General features: G+C 37.6%; 1 protein-coding gene across 2 annotated transcripts in view; it reads right to left on the reverse strand.

Annotated features, from left to right (window-relative positions):
• Nucleotides 1–20,624, reverse strand: part of LOC117213698 — a 113,538-nt gene extending 92,914 nt beyond the window's left edge. Inside the window, exon 1 of one of the 2 annotated variants that reach the window (XR_004488704.1) lies at nucleotides 16,499–20,624. The gene's annotated coding sequence lies outside the window, so the exon portion shown is untranslated. The remainder of the gene's footprint in view (nucleotides 1–16,498) is intronic. The other variant, XM_033459252.1, reaches the window with a different exon arrangement.
• Nucleotides 20,625–22,816: the final 2,192 nt, after the last annotated feature.

Here is a 22,816-nt window from a genome sequence, read left to right on the forward strand (position 1 = left end):
AAATTTGCCGCAACTGTGCAAATTAATTTCCCCGCGAGAAGATTATGAACGTGTGATTGCTTTATCTGAACAGAATAATCATACGTAGTCAATCAACTGCACCCATCCACGAACGTCTAAACTCAACGCGTTTCGCAAACTAAATACCAGTCTCCCAATCAAGATATAATAATTTATATATCGATGTAAAGCTCCAACGTGCTCCGTAAACTTCACAAACTCGGACGATTTTCACTCGAACGACATTTAATATTTTTACATTAATGTTTTTCAAACTCTGTTCACCTATTATATTCTTCTCGTAACTTGATTTAACGCTACTGTTCTTCTCGTTTCTTCCTCATATTTGTATCTCTTCAGATATTTTCTCTTTTTGAAATATTTTAGTCATAAGAAGAATTATATCGAATAATAAAATCAAGTATTTAGAAACTAACTACATTTTAATAATATATATCGAAATATAACATTTATTTGAAATAAAATAAAAATAATAATAATTTCGAAACGAAACGAGCAATTCACAAAATCGAATTATCAGATTTACGAGAATAGAAAATTTCTCGAACTGTGCAAGACGATATAGTGATTAAGATAATCGACCGGGAACGAGTGTCATGTAAATCTGGCAGGTGCATCGAACGTGGTTTATACTCTTCACGACCTGCAAAAGCTCCATCCGGCTGCCTCGGGTGAAAGTCTGCGGATTCTACCATTATTCTTCCGCGAAGACCAAAATTACAGGACAGTGTGAATCAAATGAGCCGATAATGTTGGAACGCACATAGCTTCGAGCTACGGGATTCGGTAACTTATTGCTTGATGCTAATCGATGCAGCCGAGTGTAGGTGGTCCTGAGAATTATACGAAAATACAAGGGATAAGAGTTAATCGAGGGATTATTTTTGTGCCTGTTTCATAAGTCTAAACGTTCTCGTATTAATGAGTGTTTTACGTGTTGTGTATTTCTATATGTACTGTATATTACTAATTACTCTATTATTAATTCAGAGATCTTTAAAGATATTTACACAGAAAAATATAAAATAAGTATTGGAATCTCGTCGAGTAGCTTAAGAAATTTAGAATCTTCAGAAGAAAATTTCAATTTGAAAATTGACGAAATGGAAAGCTAACAGTGAAGATTTTCATTTATAATGATTGTATCGAAATCCTAAATTCCTTGTCAGATAAATCGTCGTTATAATCTTCTAATCAAAGTTAATTATAAAATGTCCAAACATATCCCAAATGTCTTAATCAGCCAATATCAACGTTTCAACAATTTTAAATATACAGAGTATTCATAACTTGATTTTCTTTGCAAGAAAGCTCTTTGGACGACATTAATGTATCATTTGTCGTAAAAACAAACTAATAGATAGAAGTGGATGGTCTACGATCGTGTCGCGTGTTATACAGTCGCATAATCTATAACACGTTGATAGCTTCGTATCCGAGCAGGTATGCCAAATATTTTTCAAATGAAAGATCACGTTCCACTTTCGTGTGCACCAGGCGACTATGATAGCGTGCAAGGCAAATTCGCCTGCTCATAATTCAGCATCGAACACCGAGAAAACAGGAACTGGATAAGCGACCCGTATCTACTAATTACGCGTCTATCAAGCATCCTACATGTGTTTAATTGATGCTGCTCGCATCAAGGGTATGCGCCAATGAGGAATTATGCCGATTACAAAAATTAGCCTTACACGCATGGCTAATGAACCCCACGGTCAATTTCCTGATTTGCATAGCCGACGTTCATATCCATGTGTCCTGTTCAGTCTGCGCCTGATACCAGTGCTTGAAGTCTTTGAAAGATTCATTAAACGGAACCTTGTTATCAATAAACTGGAAATAATAAAGGCGTTCTTATTTATGTGTTTCCTGCTTGTCGAACTTGCTTACTCGAACGATTACTTGACTACATTAGGTGAGGTGGTTCGTAAAAATTTATTCTTTGATTTATAGAAATCTGGAAATCTGTTTAAAAGATCGTGAATGTATTATGTGTTTAGAGATTGCTAAATTTTTGATACAGTGAATTTATTCATTTAGTATGGATATTATTCTTTAATGTTCAGTGGTTAAGTTCACTCAATAATGTTATTTACTTATACATTAGAAAACTTTTATATTAATAACTAAGTCTTTAAAATTCACGTGAAATAGTACTACATGCATTTCTTTGGACATTTACGTATACCTAAACCGATAAATTAAAATATTTATTGCTTCTGTTCTTCTCTAAGTTCATTCCTAACATTCTATGTCCTTATCGCGCAGCAAACAATCACATGTAATTGAACAAACCGCCCAGTCCTTCGTTATTACGTCATTTCAAAGGTGAGATCGTGTGTCAATTTTAACAACCTTCACTTTCAGTCGTGGACATTTCTACACTTTCACAGCGAAGCATCATCCTCTCGAATTAATTTGCCGCGACCTTCTCCCCCCTTTTATTATTTTCGTAACATCGTACGTATCCATTGATTGGATTAACGTAAATTATATATTACAACTTTAATAGGAAAGAAACAAATACATTTGAATCATTGGAAAAATAATTTTAAAAAATTGATCATATCTTCTCACTGTGATCTGAAAATTGAATATAAATGAGAATTAAAAAATAAATTCTCAAGTCACGTGATATTACAGAGAGTTAAAATTATGGGAAATTATAAAAATGGCAGCACGTCAGCCCCATCAATTTTCAGGATGAATCACGATACATAGATTGCTACATACCAAGGTACTGAGAAACCGGTGTTTGCATAAAATGGCAGTAATTCCGCCTTGTCAAAACAGTATAACCCTTGAACATTAAACGAGGCGTGCCAAAACATCATATTGTACCGTGGCGTGGTGAATCGTATTTACGATGCTGCTTATCGTAACTGCCGCGTAAACGCTCGTAACGTTTCGATCATTTCGCTCGTGAAATCGCCGCTAATTGACCCTTGGCTTTCCCGCAATACGCGAAAAACGATTGACCCTCCGAACGTTAGGCTGATTTAGTGCGTTTCGTGATACCGACAAGAATTCCCGTGGAAATAAACTTTCGCGCGACACGATACGCACGTTTGAACGAAAAATATGAAACACACGTTATTGTACAAATGGCAGCACGCGATGTTAATTATTCGGAAAGAGTGACGTTTATGCTGATATTATGGTAATTAATTAATAATGTAACGCGGTATGTAATTTGTAACCTATCAGGTATGTAGAATAGGGGAAAAATAAAAAACGAAGTAAAGATAAATCTTTAACCAGATATGGCTTCTTTAAAATATTTTACATAAGCCTGATCAATAGATATTTTTAACAAATAACTGGTTTCGTCGCTTCAGTCAATCGTCGATTTTAGAATTCATAGCTTTTTGGAATGAAACTGGTTCTTTTTCGATATAATTGATAACAGACGTTTCATATGCGTCAACCTAATGTATTATAGAAATAATGCTATGAAATTTAAATGATTTTGAATATTAATAATATTTATTCGTTCGAATAATGAAGAATAATCGGAAGCGTTTATAGATAGCAAGATGAATATTCAAAGATTAAATATTCATAAAAAGAGAGGTAGAATAATTTTTAAATATATTTTACGAGAATTTTATTTCTCTGCAGTAGAGATTCAAGTGCGTCGAGTTTTCTAAGATGATTTTCTTCCGTATCTCTACTACGATCTTCCAACAGCGATCTTCCAACAGCGATCACTTCGCAACCTATCCTCCGCGGGGTGTTATTTAATGTTCGAAAAATCATCTACATAGCTGACGATAACTAGTTACCGCAAAAGACTTGCACGTAACTTGTACCTACTATCAGTCAAGCTGTTTAATGGCATCCCCGTGTAAGGTTGAGACTCGTAAACTTACCGCGAACGTCTTTATAATAATCGCTCTACGGTTTCCATGCGCGTGTACTGTTAATGTTGCGGTTGCCCCTCGATTATTCGACATTTAATTCGCGCGTTTCACGATGGTAATTCACGACTAACCAATCAGATTATCAGAATCACCGATGGAAATTCCGATATTATTTCGAAATTTTTCTTCAAATTAATTTTCATGCAAATATTCTAAATGTTATGTAATTTTATTAAACTCGACACATCAAGTGAACATAGTTATACATGAAATAGTAATTCGATTAAGTGACAACGAATGCCCCTTTCGTAATCTCTTTTGTCTTTTCATCGTCATTCCTCCTCTTATCTCTTCAGATATTAATCGAATAGTAAAAATACCTTTTCAAATGTTTATCAGTCAGGAAAAATGTCTTTTGAAATATTTTTACGTTCCTTTCAATTATCTTAATCAAATAAAATAAAGATAAAAGTAACGCGAGCAATCTAAAAATATTTCTCAAATAAAAATTAATTTCTTTAAATTTAATTTTCAATCTCCCGATAAAACACTTTCTTATTATATGTTTATGATGGTTAGTCATACTGGCTTTACTAAACATGTATATGTTTACAATGTATATTTGTGACTTATATCTTATAACTTCTATATCGTAGATACATTTTCAGATTAGTTCCAAATTTTATCAATATGATAATGACAATCGTATCTCCCTATAGTGCTAAGAAAATTTCAAAATGATTTATATAACATGGCCAATATAAGAATCAAAGATGATATTCAAATATTTTCGTGATCCATTGTATGTATACTACACTGTATACACGTGACTTAAACGTATCGTGGCAATCACAAAGGATTTCTTTCCCTCGAATTTTCTCCAAGCAAGTTGAAATCTCAAGCGGTTGGTCTTCGAATTTAAATGAATTCTCGGTATCGATGGCGCGGTAACAAATTCATTACGCGAACCTGACGACGTTTCCACACCGAGAACTAAAATACGACGAAGGTTAAAGTCGCGTAAATTCGCATAAAGAGGCACGTGTCAACGCACCGTCGATCGTCGCTTACTCCGAAACGTTCTTCTTTATGGTTCATTCTCAAATTACATTCTGCGGTTTCATGAATCGATTTCCGCGATGTCGCAGCGTCAACTGAAATTTACATTCAGTTAAAAACACCTTTCGTAATTCTACAGTCAACGATCGTAATACATGAATATCAATCGTAAGATACGATAATTAATTCGAAAATAATTCAAATACGAAATATTCGTGATATTATAATTAATTACGTTTAGACTGCCGGGTTTTTATTCATCTATAGGAAATTTAAAGGTGTGAAAATGCGCAGAATAGGCAAACATATTTAAAATAGAGAGCTACCATTTTTTTTTTTTTTTTTTTTTTAGTTCATAAAAATATTAATTTGCAAAAATGCCTATTTGAAGCTTAATGATGATACGTAAAGAACGAATTTCCTTTCCAACCTATGAATAAATGAACAGTACGACGAATGCTTCGTTTTAGTGGGTTAAGTGCACTGAATTATAATTACGGTTTTTAACATGAACAGATTTACACTTAATAGTTAATTAAACCTAATAGCAAAGAATCTTTGGATCTATACGTATCTCCTATTCGATTTTAGAAACGTATAAAAACTCATTATACTCGAGACGAGACTTTATAAATCATTCAAGTGGGTCACAGATCGGCATTGATAAGATTATCGGGCTACCTCGACCAAGTATTTGTACACGTTTCCCAAGCAGTGATATCGAAAGACGATTATACAACGTCGTCCATTACGAATGTTGTTTGTTTACTTATATTTTATTATACACGAGGTTAAGGGTGGCATAAAATGTTCCACGTATCGAAAGGATATTAGAAATTATATTCTAAGAACTCGGTTTTTAAACGAAACTTAATTATGTATTACGCTCGAATCGCGGATTAAAATAGATGTGATTTTTTAAATCACACGCATTGATGGCGAAAATAGGAGGCAATTTCGTTATTAGACATATTGCATAAGAGAAATAGCACTGTTTTTAGAAAGAAAATTATCTACATTAGTCGGCAAACCACCTGAAGGCAAGCTGATTGCAGATATTGAAATCGACACCGTGAACCCAGTCAACGTGCCGAGAACCGATTAATTATCAACGTTCAATTAAATTCATCATTGTGCCCAATCGCGCATAAAGCTCCACTTAGCCGCGATCCAGTCGATAAAAATAATACCAGCTCTAATACGCATACTTCGCACGTTTCGAAACAAATTACGACCTTAACGCCCGCAACGATGACTGATTTTACACCGTGCGTTTTCCTTACGGAACGAACTATGCGCTTTCATAATCCACGGATAAAATGATAGCATTTGTCTTCGTACTTTTTTTTTTATAGGCTGTATCATTAATTCGCAACGATCGTTGCACAAGCCGAGCAAGCGACAAAAATTGAGTTTCTTGTTGTGATTCTTTCGAATGTTAAGTGGAAGACATTAATAGCAAAGCGTGATATTCATAGCAATAGACATTAAAATAATACTCTGTTTAGAATTTTTTATCGGATCGTGTTAATATATCTTTGCATGAAACGTTATTGAAATAATTCTAGGAAATTCTGGGAATTTAAATGCAGATTTTATAACTTAACACTTCAAAATCTCAAAAATACAAAATAACAAAAATTCGACATTCTAAGTTCGAGAGTTTCAAACGATAAGATCAAACATTTCAAATTGCTTAAATAAGCATTAATTAAATTCATTAAATATTGAACGTAAAATAATGTTGAATATTCATAATACAAAATGTATAAGATTATTAACATGATCGTACGATTCGAAAATCACAGAGACTCAACATCCAAAAGAAACATTTGAAAACCGTTCCAGAATCTCGACCCATATGATTTCGAGTATTTTGACACAGATTCCACGAACGAGGTGTCGCGCTTCGAATTCCCGGACGATTTTTACAGAAGAACATACCGAATCGTAAAGAGAAAGTGTCCACAAACGGAATTATAATGCCTAAAGTGTATGTCATTCGCGTCTCCATCTCGAGTACTTGGTACTTAAATCTGAGTACTACCGCCATGTCATCGAGTGCTTCTTTGCCGTCACTCACAGTTCGTGGTATTTTCATTTGTCTTTTTATAGTCACTACAAATTCAGTTTAAAAGGTTATACACTGTAGACATATACGAACATGTATTTATAAGATATCTGAATACTTCATCTTAGTATTGAACTGTTGATATGAAAGCAATTTTTGTATTTAATATATATATTTACGAACATAAATTTATTCTGCGTATGGAAAAATAACTACGACAGAGAATTAGTTTTTGCCAATTTTAATTATGAATTACGAGTTCGTGGCATTTTTACAATAAATGTCTGATTGAAATAGTTTCTCTTCCGTACAAAAGCACGTGGCTTGTGTGGTTTGTTAAGCAACGAGCCAAAAAACTTTCTTTTAGCTATTTTTCCTATATCGTTTCCAGTCTTTTTGCGAGATGTATTTCTCCAGAGAGAACGTATCGACTCTGACACTTTCCAAATACAGATTGATTAACAAGCATAATAAAAATATACATAACGCTCTATGATTCATACAACAAACAAATTAATCTTCTTGACCGATAATTACACCTAAGTCGCAAAATCCGAAAATTCCAATATAAACATATATTACGTCTGCAGAAAAGAGATCTAAAAAATCCACATTTCGCGTTAAACGACAAATAAAGCCATAATCTATCCAAATACGACTTTATGGATGGCAATAAATAGATTTGGCGGACTAAGGATTTCGGCCAAAATTCTCACTTGCTATGACAAATAGCTTTCCTTGACGCGCAGTTGTCGGTGAATAAAAGGGAAACCGATTCGTGAGTGTATCGCGAATATACGCCAAATGTACAGTGTGACCTTTCGTCAAAAGGTTTTATTCTGCGGCCGCGAAGCTCACGGTTGTCAGCTTAAAACGTTAAGGCCGATAAGCAGGCGCGACCAAACGAGGGAGAATTTCGCGACGCGCACCAACTTCTAGAGACAAACTGTCACGCCGTGCCGGTTCCGCGCATCGCTGGCGCATAACTAATTAATCCTGACAGTTACAAAAGCTATTTCAGTCGATCGGCAAAGTGATCGCCTTACCGACGCCTGCAATTATCGCGGCATCGTAAAGACGATTTACCGGCTCGAATCTCCGGAAAAGTCCGTGGCGAGATCGGGGGACAGCTAGCCAAGCAGCCGGTCGAGCCACCTCACCGGGTTAATTTATCTCGTTAATTGCCATCGTAATCGACCAATCGCAGTGTATCGTCGCGTCGAATACGCTCCGTCATTGGTTCATCGTGGACACGGTTATAACGGTAGACGAAATGGTACCGTAACATCGATCCACCGACACGAAATCGGTCGATAGTATGGCGGATCCCAGAGATATTAATCGCTCCTGGTCACCGTTCCTTTTTATCCCACCTTTCAGTTTGTCTCATATTTTGTCTTTTATTCTATCGCCACGGAAATGGTCCAAGACTTGTCGACCAAACCATACGTGTTACACACGCGTTTACCTTTAAAGCGATTACCAGTCCTGGGACACGCGAGTTTCGTTCCTTAATTAACTGTCGCTCTCATCGTCAGGGATAAGCGGCTTGATTTCGTCGTTTTACGAGCTGATAATTTGATCCGTTTTACGAACAACGACTATTAACGTGTAAACACCGGTCAGCATAGGATCTACGAGAATTTATACGAGTCTTTCGTCTGCCATTTTATTGCTCCGTTTTATGTATTACCGGTAAGTCTTTGGAAGGGAGATTTTAACTTTCTGCGAACTAGTTAATCGCGATGAAAGGGTCATTACCTTTGAATTACGCAACGCTTATTTGTTATCTATATCTAGATGTTAAAGATATTTTAAAAAGTGCGTGCCCCTTCGACCGATAATTTCTCAGCGGAAAAAAGAAATTGGAAAACGTGGACACTCGAGGCAGCTGATAAAATTCCATCGTGTTTGATGGCGAAATGATAAAAGATTTTCCAGAATCACGTCCAATAGGTGATCGATAGAGGTATATTGTTGCAGAAAAGGATTGAAAGATATCTCGATAGGGCGCCTTGGTCAACAAATTCTCCGATAAAGCTAGGGTTATGGATGTAAACAACATGCGATGGACTCGATCCGTGAAACGTACCAGTTTCATACCATAGATCGAAACTTTTACCTTACAGCAAAACAGCAAAACACCGAGGAACACTATCGGCCAACTCTTTATCGAACATTCCGCAGATAAGGAGACGACCCCCTCTATTGGTTCTTTGCGCCGTATGGCGCCTATGTAGATTTTAATGAACGTTTTACAGTAACACAGGTGTGCGTCGGACATCTCTATTTAAACAGAACTCTCTTAGAAGCTCTCCTATCTCACGTGAAAATTTCGATAAAGACCTAATGTTCCCGTGGCGTATACCAGTATACCATCACGAAATGGAGCAAAACGCACGAATACGTCTCTCGTGAAAGGAATATAATGTATCATAGTTATGGTATCGATCGTGCCAGCGCATCTATTGTTTTCTTTTTTCTAAAATACTACCTCTTTTGCGTCGTTTTCTGATAACAACGCGTTATCATCGAAGTGAATTTTACATCGTTTCTGCCTTTTCTCATTAAAAATTTTTTTCTAAGCTCCGTTATCGAGAGATAATGAAACTTGTATGTTGCATAGAATCGATGTGTTTGTTTATCGAACGACTTGAAACGTCGAGTGACACTTGGAGAAATAAACAACTTTCTCTGGGAAATATTTTATAAACACGAATGTCTAGTGTTAGAAATGTTATAAAAGAAAAATCAATCGAAGGGCTTGAAACAAAGACGGCCCTTGTCCGTGTTCGTCTTTCTTCAAAAAAACAAAAGAGCAATTCTGATCGAAAATCATGACTACGTATAAGCACTACATAAAGAGGTTCCGCGCCCACTTTTCAGTACACACCTTCACCACACCTTTTTGCTTAAAACAACCGACAGAACCACCGAATCCCACGCTGTAAGCCCCGATAAGCGCCATTAATCGCTCGCAATGAATGTCAGGTAATAGGCGGCATGCCGCGTGTCGCGAAACGGAGGACCAGGGGCAGCTAAACTAACTGACTGTAAATCAGATTTTTGCAAACGAACCGCGACAAACGAAACGAAAGTCGGGTAATAAGCTGCTTACGTTTATGAGCGAGATATCTCGTCTATAAAATCAGATAAAAATCAAAATTTTTTAGAAAAAGACAGACGCTAAAACGTTAAGACGCTAAAACTCTGTAGTAACTTATCGATTTAGTTGAAACTTCAAATAAATTTATTTTAAGATATTCCTAATTTGACTTTCACCTTGAAGAGTAAATTTGACTAGAAAACTTATTAAAACACGATTGAAGAATTTTCTAAAAAAATTGATCTGTATATCTTGAATTATTACGAAATTATTATTCGCTCTGTAAATCAAAGGGAAACGAAATTATTCAAGAAAAATTATACTCAACTACGCTACATGTGATTATCAATAATTATATTAAATTCTTCCCACTACCAAAAATAATTCGTTCGTGTAATAGGAGCCAGCATATATATAAGTGGATTCAACTGGTTTAAGTTCATTTAATTGAGCGTTAACTAAAATCCCGTTCAAATAAATACAGTTCTATTATATTAAAAATCGACTGAAAATAAACCCCTTTGCGCGAAACAGTTGGATCGTTGATCGTAAAAGTGAGTATAAGTAGGCGTCCGAAAATAGTCGTTATTTGGACGACGACAGTCGGTGGGTACTGATACCTCGTGGGATATCCGTTGCACCCTTGGAGAAAGGATGGCCTCTAGATAGAGGTTCTGCTACGTTTCAAATGTCCCGGGCTCCTCGGGCGCATTCCTGTATAAACACGAACGGAAATACACCGAGAGATCCACCGAGTGTGGCTTCGCCTTCATTCAGAGAGCGCGTGGTTAGCTTCATTCACAGCTACCCCCACCCCTCGACACGCTCTCACTCCTCTAACTACTACTATGTGTAGTTGCCAGACGCGCGTCGTGCCTAAACAACCGGCGCGCTTAGATCATTCGAAATTAGATGGACAGTCTGTAGGGTGCCGTCGCTGGCCCGGATCTACACTAACGGAAGTGACTGGCGAAAACGGTAAACGCTGATTTCCCTGTGCCGAGCCAATTTCGATCGGGTCGTGGTCCCCACGTTCGTTCAACTTTGCCAAACCGTGCGTGACTAACGCGTCCCTTTTTTATTCGAATCATTTCTCCGTGACGTTTCGATTAACCATTTTCTTATTATTACGTGTTTCCTTGATGACGTTGCATCGACCGAGAGAATAAATCTCGTTGTAAATGAATGGAAAGTTTTGGTAGGTTTAATTTGACGATTTAAATGGCTATCGATGGGTGTGGAAGGGAGTTTGTTTATGGGAGTGGAGTTACATATCCGGTAGAGGGCAACGATATATAATGTGTGGATTTGTTCCTTGAATGTTTGACTATAGATATATGTACATAATTTATTGAGTGAAATAAAGTATATGTAAACTATGAAATTAAAGAATACCGACCTTACGAAATATCGTTATTTCATATTATTTATTATGGAATACCTTTTTACGAACTAACATTGTGTTCGTTATTTTGCCTCGCAAGGTAAACTTCTTCTCGCGGATAATTAAATTTACTCTTTGAGATGGAATCCTAAGGCGTTAATCCTAAAGCGTATGTGTACTATACGAGCGTCTGGTCCCGTGCAGATGAGCGCCACTTCAAACGGCCACGAAAGTAAACCATACCGAGCCTTGGAAGTTTTAGAATTACTAGTCGGTTTCCTACGGTCAACTCGCAGCTTTGAACTTTTAAAAATAAAAGGAATCCGAGAGAACGAGATAGTTCCGCGACGGGAACTAGTTACTAAGAATAAGTGGATAACTAACCGTTGAATGAACGATCGTTAGGTAAACATGGCTCACGACATTTAGTGTCCCGCGAACGGCGGCCAATGATGCGCGTGCTAATCGTCAAGCCTAATTCGATTTCCTATTTAAATAGCAAATTTGAAGAGGCGCACCGCGCAAAGGAGAAATAATCGTTTATATAAATATGCATTAAAACGGTGAAGCACTTTACGTAATATTTACATTGTCATGTTCAAGGTTCGCGATCGTCGAATATAACCACGATATTTCTCTATAGTGTGATTATAGGTGTTGTATAATTTCAATCACGAGCGCATGATTCTTGAAATGATTTAGAATCTTTCGAATCTTCCACGAGCAAGTATAATATTTGCAATAGATGTTTATAGACAATTTTATCAACATCTTCTTAATGTACGAGATAAGTAATGTTTATAAAAAGATGCAAATTTTATGTAAACGTGTCGACTTCTCTGAAGCTTCGTATTTATGAATTTCAAACTTTTCCTCGCATACTTCTTCACTAATTTATATAGAAAAATTTATTTCATCGTCTAATCGGCACTGATCGATCGAAGAAAAGCAATAAAGTTACACTTCTAGGATTAAATGTCTTCTTGAAGCTAGATTGTCAAAGGCATACCGTATGAAAGTACTATACACCATTTTCAGGGACAAGCTGTTTTCTCACTTGAAATAACCTGGCCGTCAAAAAGGTTCGCTTTTTTTTACCGTACAAACCCATCGATTATCATGTATTCCACATTAGCATTACTCACCGAACCTCGACGTCTAGACGCACGCTTGTCGGATGTGCACTTCATTGAACCCCCGGGTACACTCGCGTACACGCTTGTCTTTCGTAAGCAGCGTAGCGCAAACACCGAACGAATAAAACAACTAAAACACGTCGATCGAGGTGGATTTGCTCGCGTCGGGTGCAATGAGTCCCGTTCAGGCTTCCTTTATGTGGAAAATTTCTAATAAAATTACAGCTTCGTGAATTAATAAGAAATGACACTAGTTTCCCTTGAACATAACCGATTAATTATCAAGATCGTACGATTGATAATAGAAATTCTTGGGATATCGAAGAAAAGTTCAAGATTTCTCTAGTTAAATAAATTGCATAAATAAGTTGATCATATGGAAAACCAGTATTTTGAAAGGTCTTACAAAAATTCAGTGTCTACGATTAGAAATTTCTTGGATAAGATATGGATAAGGAATAGTAGACATCTTGGAAAGAACATGGCGAGACGAACACTTATTTGGCAATTCATTAAGAACCACTATCGAAACTTAATTAACAAAACAGACGAAAAATGTTCTTTCGAAATTTATTCGACGATCTATCGGTAAAGTATCGAACTGACAACAGTCAAGTTGTTCAGAGTGTTAGATATTATATGTACGAATAACAACGAGGAAACTAATTAACGATAAATGAATAATCTATGCCGTATCGTTTAAATACTAAATACTTCTTCGAGTTTAAATTACTAATAAAACAATCGTAAAGATAATTAAAACTCGTCAAGAAATTAATATAGGATGGTGAGAAAAATGATCGAATAACCGAGAGGCATAAATACAGTACGTATTAAATCAAACAATTTCCTATCGATATAGATAAACAAACATATTTCGGAAGATAAGTATATACTTCAAGTTAAATTTCTGTGGCAACAAACAAAAAAAAGATACCCAAATTTCCAGATTAATTTCCAAGATTAATTTGCGTTGATGGAATGTTTTTTGCTTCCTTTAACAAATACTACACGCCCCTAAATTACCCGACTCTTTTTTCACATCGCCCTCTATACCGCACCGAGTAACGACACAAATAAACACCGTGAAAAAAAGGTACACGATCGCGAAGCTGCTCCTTCCAATCGCAAACAAATTCACGGAACACCCTATGTTATGTGTTAAGGGAACCAGCCGGTGTCGATCGAGGAGCAGCACGAGTGGGACAGGTTCTCGTAATAAATCGCGGTCGCGCGAAGAAGCTGCGCCATGCAATCAACCAACGATGCGTCTGCAATCTCAAGACCTGCACGTACGCGGTTTACGTGGTGCGCGTCTCGCCAGGACGAGGACCGCCGAAATTACAGCTATTATCACGATAAAGGTGAGAACCAGTCGCTGTTTGCTTAACCCGATAGAAAATCGGTGGAGAGGTCGTCCACGTTCCTCTCCTTCTCGCTCGTGTAAAACCGTGTTTGACGTAAGAAGAGAAGGAAGATACAAGGCGGTCTGGTAAAAGGGAGAACAAAATCTGGCTGCTCACCCCAAAAATGGGCGGGGTTTAACGTTTAACCCACGAGTTAACGGGGCGTGCCTCGGTGAAACGGTAAGACTACGATTTACACTCTCGCGTTTCACGCACCTTCTATCTACCATTTACGAAACCCGCGCACCTTTCCTCGGTACGCACGTGAATTTATTGTTTCTTCTACCGATATTAACGGACCATCATTACACAGAAAACGCGCGCGAACGCGGTGTGCCCGCACGTGCACTGAACCCTGCTTCTTCCCTTCGATCGCTCGTTTCCCTCTGTGTGGTCGTATTAAACTTCGCTCGATGTGTTTATTCAGGCTGGATGAATATTATCGGCGATATCAATCGTACGTGTTCGAATATGTTTATGGTATTAGGGTGACTGCATAACGCGTGGCTGCGTTTTAAAGATTGAATAGTTTTGAGCCACTTTTCAGCCATTTTAGAACAGATTCAGTTCATAATGGTATCTTGGAATGCGAAAAATTGAAAAATTTAGCGGTATATTAAGACGTTAAACGGTGAAAAGTTACGTTCAACTTGAAAGCTGATATAGGAATTACTTCTGATTTTACTAAATCGAATTTAGGTTAACGTTAGTTAATAAAGTGTGTAGATATACGCTTGGTAAATGTTGGGTTACATTGCGAACGGTTCTAATTGTGACGAATAAATAAGATGGAATGTACAACGTAATAGAAGTCTAATAATTCTGGAATTCTAATGTAATAGCATTCTAATATCATTTTCAAATTGTTGTAGCGTATTGAAGACAAGGTTTTGCCATATATTCAGACAGGGGAATTTTAAGCTTGCCCGCGTATACTTAAATCAAACTGTATCGAGGTGTCCTATGCGTAACACGCGTACGCCACAATTTCGCAATACTAACGATTGAATAGCTTTAGATACGATTGAAGTACTTACAGAACGCTAACGTCATTCTTATCGTATATGTTAATTCATGGTAATATCGCTGCGCGGCGGCATCGTAAGTGGAGTAATGGTTAATCAATAAAGCATCGCGTGAATGTTCGTGTTTCGCGAAAGGATACTTATCTTACTCAATAATCGTAGAAAACACTTGCTTGATCTTGTCAGATTTTGTTGGAAATTTTATTTGAGGGGAAAATGAGAAACCATTTTCTTTTAACTAGATCATTGGATACTAATATCCCTTAACTAGTACTTCGAAATTAAGATCTATTAGCAACGCTAAAAAAATAAAACTAAATAGAAAAATTCCGAAATTTCAGAGATATATGAATAAACTTGTCCCACTTATAAAAAATATGCCAGATTCTTCTATAAAATTGTTGTCTCTGTTTCTATTTAACTGTTAAACATACCTTATCAGAACCTACGTGTTAATAGCAAAAATTTTAATCTTTCGATTGATATCGAACTATATATTTGGATGTTTCATTAGCATCAACCGGGACTCTAAATGCTACGTCATTGGAGTCGCGACAAAATAGTGGTTAAAAATATTATGTTCTAACTATGGTATGCCATAGTTTATTATCAATGTAATCGCATCCCTTAAAACTTGATTTGAGCTACGGAACGCATTAAAGTATGAAACAACGCGGAACACAGATTCGCCGAAACTTGAAGAGCAGAGTCAACGAACGGACATCTACCATGCATTCTCGTCGTGTTCGGAATTTTTATTTCATATGTCTGTGCATGCAAACGAATGGGTTTTCCACACTTTATAAGACACAAGTTGCAATTAGTCGTGAAATATGGCTGCTTTACAATAACAGAGTTATAGGACGAAATATTTCGATATTGAGACTTCGGTAATAATGAATCGTTTGTTTTGACGATCTACTATCTTTGATTGATATTATCTTCGTTAACTTGGATTGTTTATACTTCGATAAGCAAACAATTTTTAAATGTATCTCTTGAGAAATTCGGCTGTATAAAATATAAGCGAACGAGGAAATAAATTTGTATATAAATAATTAAATAATATACATCCCATTAAGCATCTCACAAGTAGTATGTTTAATCTAATGCTACATAATAAGTAAATAAAAATCTTCCTATTATTATAATTTAATAGTTAATTTTAATAAATATGTTCCTAAATAGAATATATATATACGTATATAATTTTCTATGTATTCAGATATTTCGTGCCATTTCTTAATAGGAATAAAGACCTAAAGCATCTTTTAACTATGTGTAGACATATATATAATTACATACTGAAATGTAAATTTTAACCTATTTTTCTAATTCAATTCAAAGCATTAAATGTCAAATAGCATCGAAAGCCTTAAATATATTTTGCAATTTTGAAAAGCGTAATAATGATATGTACTCACCAAACCGAATACTGCATGAAATTCTGCAGATACCATTCGTGGCAAATGTCGTCACTACAAGCTTGATGTTATCCTTAACACAGACGCGATGATGTTTTTTCGATGAAAATCTTGGAAGTCGAAATTCTATTCTTCTTCTATGAATTCTTCACTGAACAATTTCACTGTCGTTCCACGATTTATTTATGTTTCATTTTATCTTCACTTAATTGTTATCGTAACATAAAAAATATCGAGAAGTGTATAAATAATATAATAATTAGACACTTGAACATTTTGGTGCTGATATGTTTGGACACAATCGCTTTCGTAATGCTTAAAAATATTCAGGGTCAATTGGCGAGGACGTTGACAATCTTCGAAATGCGAAGCAATTGCACTTTCGACACGTGCCTGTTCACTTTCGAGATCTAGGTAAACGAACGATGCCTCGGTAGAATACTATATAACGGTACGCGATGTTTCCTATCTTCACTGACAGCTGTGCAACAGTGTCACAAAAGTTCCCCAGACAGTCGGCAGAAAGATTACCTTACAATATTTAAAGATGTTTCAGTTCGTAACGTTTCAATCTCCTCGATTCCGAATAAACATCGCTACACACGTTTCCGTTGCACCATGTCAATTTTAAATACAAAGTTCCCCGACAGAGCGTCGCTGTAGTCTACGTTTGAAGTTCTCGCTAACTTCACGATCTTCTGTTCGTCTCGAAAACATTCGATCGCGCGTTTTCACTTTCTTTCAGCATCTCTATTGTCTTTTTGAAACTACCATCGTATGGTAATTACCTTATGAAACGTCGATAAATATTTGACCAATTGTTTTTACACGATATAAACATCGTTATCCGTATGTAGAAAGATTAGTAATCCAAATCGGAAATTTCGTTGGCACTTTGGCGTGCGATCTTGCCAAATAACAACGATCACGAAACAGGCTTCCTCGAACAACGAAAACTGTTAGGAACACCGGTCACACGTGCGTGCACCTTGCTCGGCTGCCAGGACGATTCACGCGGCATAAAGACACAACACGTCACGTAGATGAGGAATGCATCTCGTGCCCCGCAGAGGCGTTAGCGTCGAAGCAGACTGAACGAATTTCACGAATAAACGACGCCCAAAGCGATGTCTGAACAAATGGATGGGACGATCGTTTCTTTAACGTCAAAAGGGAAGAGAAAGGGCTCGGTGGGAAGAATGGAAGAGAGAAGAAGGAGAAACGCGTGGTGGAATAAGGCGTAGAAAGAATATGGAAAGCAAGAAAGGCGAAGGAATTGATGGATGTTGGATTATCCGTAAGAGTAAACGTGCAACCGTTGCTCGGTTCTCAATGGCCGTTGCTCCGTGGTGGCGCGAGACGCATAATTTGTGCGCATTACTGCCAAGATATATGACGTTCCAAGATGCTAACGACGAAGACTATACGTTACTTCCTTCCGATCCTTCCTATGCTCCTCGAAACCTGCCCCCCAGCGGTAATAGAATTCACCGGCAGAAGGTGGTGTGTTCGGATCTCTTGTAATTTTCTTTTCTCGAGATCGATCGCAATCTGATCTCTGGTCGGTAGGTTTCTTGTCCGCGTTATCTCGCCGCTGTTGAGCGTCGCTGATAATAACGATTATTTTATATGTCTAAGACGACGCGACGACTGGACGAGTCATTCGGACGGTGTGCGAGGGGATGAAGATTGCTCCAATGAGATTGCGTAGAATATTTGTCATCGATCGGCCGTTGTCATCGATCGATATTCGAATTTTCAGTTTATATTTTGATCCATCTTAAGAAGTTCCCTGAATCTTCTTGCAAAACCAGTTACGCTCTTTTTAATCCTTCTAATGAAGTGCTTGCTGGCTTTTAATAAATTGCAGAATTTACCAATTGGAATTTCCTGTTCTTCCACATAATTTTCTTCGACGTATATATTATATATATCGCGTGTACAAATTTAGACAATTTCGATGTTACGACGTCACGCACACACGTTCGTAGCGAGATAGGATAATTCCGCTGTTACGCAACGGGTATAGATTCCCTGCAAAAGTGGCTCTAAATAATTATGTATCTCGATATCGACGCTGCACCATGCATTGGAAGAAGTTAATACTGGCGCCACTTGCGGAGATCTTTTAACTTTCTTTTACGAGAAATCACCACTAGTCTCGTTCAATGCATAATTGCAGTCGTTGCCTGTCTACGTAACCATTCCAAGAGTTTTTTCCATTCCGTGGTTCTCGCGACAAAATATATCACATCAACACGAAATGCATACGAAACGAATATTAATTTTGATTCAAACATGGATAAGATTATTCGAGCTGACACGTGTCCTCAATAACGAAAAGAATCGTGAAGAAATATAATACTCGCGGATAATTCAATTTCTCATCAAGCATGAAAATAACTGAGGAATTACGTTTATCGAATCGATACAGATCGCGGTACACATACTTCGATAACGGGTTATCTCGTGTGATGTCGTTAGGCGATTCGTGTGATTTAACTCGAAGCGAACACTTTAACCTTGTTCAACGTCAAAGTTCTTCAATCGGAAATCTTCGAATATCGTTTATCTTCGACGAATACCTCTGTCACAAGATTCACTTGATCACTTTCAAACTCAACATTTCGCGTAACGTTTGTACTTTTATCGTCCACCTTCGTGTAATCCGATTTAACGATTACGAATTTCAACGAAATTACCGATTAAATTCGAACAATTACAATACGCGTTCTACGAATTTCTCAGAAAGTTTCTTCGATGTAAACGATTATCGAAAGAAAAACTCCATAAACTTGCGACACTGAACATTTTCTCAATGTTTTCACACGACGCGAACGTCCCACGTTCGGAGAAAAGGCGGCAAAGTGGGCAGCTTGTATCGATCACGATTCGATTTTCGAGAAAATTCGGTTCGTTCGATTTCTCGATCTATGGTTTGACTGATCCGAACGCGAGACGACAGAAACGCGGAGAATCGTCGAAAACGAATGAAGTGGCGCGATGGTATCGTCCCCGGTAAGGCGAGACCGGCGCTCGCGTGGAAATCAAGAGTAACACTGACTCGATCGTCGAGTTGTGGAGCGATAGGTGGACCGTACGTGCGAGTTGGTCCTCCCGCATGCGAAGCGTAGCAAGTTCGGGGTGCGTGTGCGATAGTTGCAACGCGTACGCCGCTCGATATAAAATCGATAGGATAAACAATGGTGAGAGCGTCAACGGTGTTCTCGACAAATACGATATCTATAGCCTTCCTTTTAACCAAGTGACCGACCTCGTGATTAAGAGTACTTCGTGTTCGTTTAACAACACCGGCCAAGAATTTCAAGTTTCTCCTGATTTCACCAACGTCGTCGCATTTGCGCTTACACTTTCTGGATGAAACGACGATATTACCAAAAGAATTCTCAGTACTCCAGTCAGGAATGATGGTAAGTTTATTTTTTATACGCCACTTTCGCGGGAATCTGTTACTACCAAGTAAGGTTATGTTTGTTCCGTTGAACAATTTCTTCGAGCAAGCATTAACGAGTAACTGCAACGACGTAGAGTTCGCGACGTTAGTTGTGTCTCTTCCTATCTTCTCGCGTATGTAAAATACGATCAGCTTCCTGATAGAAAGATCTCCTGATTGTCGATTAACGATCGAAACACTGGAAGCGGTATCTCGTCCTCCGGTGTTGTTTCGGCGACGTGGTTCAATGAGCGTGGCTCTCAAAGTGTCTTCGGTCACGTTACCGGCGGTGTAATTTCGCGCAGGGTCGATGAGAAATTTTGGCGTGGTGCTGGGAAGGTTGGAACGACGCATGGCCATACGGAACACCGTGAGGGCCGATGATCGCCGCAGACTGCTCTGACCGAGAGCAGCGAGGCTTCTCCGCAACGGCAAAACCGTGTATGCTGGTGCTGCTGTTGGCTGCTTCTCCACCACGGTACGAGTACCGTGCTGTCGTGGCTCCTCACCACCACGTAGAACCCTAAATCCTGCGTAACGCACGCCCCCACTCTCCCTCGGACGTTTCCCCACCAATACGCTTCTGTCTAACATCCCCGTTGCCGAAGATCAACCGTCACGCAACCAATTCCCGTATTTTAGAAAAGTTGTGTATGTACACTGTTTCACTCGTGAACCGCGTTGCCTTTTAACGTTGCTATATAAATCCGAGGGCTATTTTAAATCCATATAGTAACCTTGAGTTTAAAAATAACGATACATTTCACCGTCTGTTTGTTTAAAAATTATCAGATCAGCGATGTTCAACAACTTTTGCACAGCATTAATATTAAATGTTCGTATATTCTGCACAGTCCACGTAATACTAATATATCTTTGTAACTAATAGTCTTTAGCTAATTAACAGCACTTTATCGATTTAATTATAGCATTAATTTACCACTTATTTTTTTGAGTCCGAGGATGAACGTATTCGTTGAATCAACGTGACTTCTCGACCGCAGCATCGGTTGAACGTAATCGATATTTTATCGGAAACACTTCGTCGATCGAACGTGACATGTCTTTTGCACGGAACCAGAGTTCGACGGGTTCTGTTCGAGATGCACCTGGAATGATGCATAACGCAGGGTCCATGCATAAAACATCCCCACTTCTCGGTTTCAAGACGACGTCAGACCAATCTCCGTCCACGCGAACAGGCTTAAACTACTTATTTCTTCGCAAGCCGCTTACCTCAATCTTGGAACCGATCGCGGGGTTCGATGCACCAGGCGTGGAGATACTGGTCGCTCTACACAGGGCGCCGCACTAAAAATAGCAGGAAAAAATTTTTAACGCGGAGTCACGCGAATTACTGGATTCCTTTTAATTGCGCCAATATTAACCCCCTCGTTTTTCTGAATACACATTATTTTCGTCTCACGAAATCGTTTAAAGCTTACACTCTTGCTTCAAGGATTTTTCTTTAACCGGTTATATAGGATTATGTTTAAATGTTGCTTGGTTTACAGGAAGCATGGTAATTTAGCATTTCTTGTGTATTTAATGAGATTGGAAAATTCTATATTCATTTTAATCCATTAACTATAATCTCTCGTAAATACTTTGTTATAATCGTAAGTAATAGGATAAATTTATCAAAGTGAACGAAATCTTTTGCGATTAATTACTTGTCAATTTAATAAGAATAGTCGTTTTAGAACACGTAAATATGTGTGCGTTTAAATAGGAAGGTACCTTATAAATGTGAATATATATTTAGTTAATATAAGGTGAATTAAAAATGACTGACAATGTTGTTTGTTTCGATCTATTTAGAAATGTATGTCCAATTAATTAAGAATACCTAAAATTTAGTTATTTCTCTAAATATAAAAGATTAGAGCGCAATATAGTAAATTATTTATTTCTTAACTTGAACAGTTTTTATATCTGTTTTCATTGCAGCTTTAATAGAGCAACAAATAATTGCGTCTAAATTATATGTATTATACACATGTGTCCCATTTTGCTTAATTTTTCAATTAAGATACCAGAGACGTTACGCAAATTTGGAAGCAATAAACTTACTCAACTTTGTATATTGTACAAAACTAAAAGTAGATCTAGATTAGGGAAAACAAATTTTGTTACAAGATATGATTATCGTAGAATACTACTACTTATTGTTGTGTCATAATCTACAAGTGAGTTTTTCGCACCAAACAGTCCAACATTATATTCATGTAGAAATTGGTATGATGCACTATACTAAATAAAAGTCATCAATACGTTTGACGAGTTATGTACGTTTTGAAGACAACTAGTCTTTAAACAATTAGAATTTAAGAACGATGGGTGTCAATGTAAGGACTGAACAGCAAAGCGTAACAAAATGAACCATAAAATACGAGGAACCTTCGAGGATTTACCCTTCATGTACTGTGCAATTCATCTTGTCAAGCATTATGGTCTCCTTATCTCATCTTTCGAACTCGTTTATGATCCGTTTCGGTATCTCAGTTCCCGCCACTGCAACCACTTCAATTATCCTTGTTCTCGTTCCAAGAATGGATGCATCCACCCTAGAATTTACGCCACCTGCAAATTTCACTCTTTCGCAACTTCACGAAGGGAAACACGGCCTTAGAATCTGGTAGACTGGTAAGGCTTATCTCGAGAAAGATTTAAGAACGATATAAAGCGAGAAACGAGACGCATTCAGCTGGTGCTTACAACAGGATTAAACTTCGATTAGAGTAGTTCCTTCCATCCGCACTGTCTTTTCAGATAAAGCTCTTAGGAAGCCCGTGCTGGCTGGATTTATAGCGCGAGATTATGATTTTTGTCAAATTTAACAACTGTCCGCAGTCACTAGATCA

The sequence above is a fragment of the Bombus bifarius genome, unplaced genomic scaffold, assembly GCF_011952205.1.
Source record: "Bombus bifarius isolate JDL3187 unplaced genomic scaffold, Bbif_JDL3187 scf7180000009125, whole genome shotgun sequence".
Lineage (NCBI taxonomy): Eukaryota > Metazoa > Arthropoda > Insecta > Hymenoptera > Apidae > Bombus > Bombus bifarius.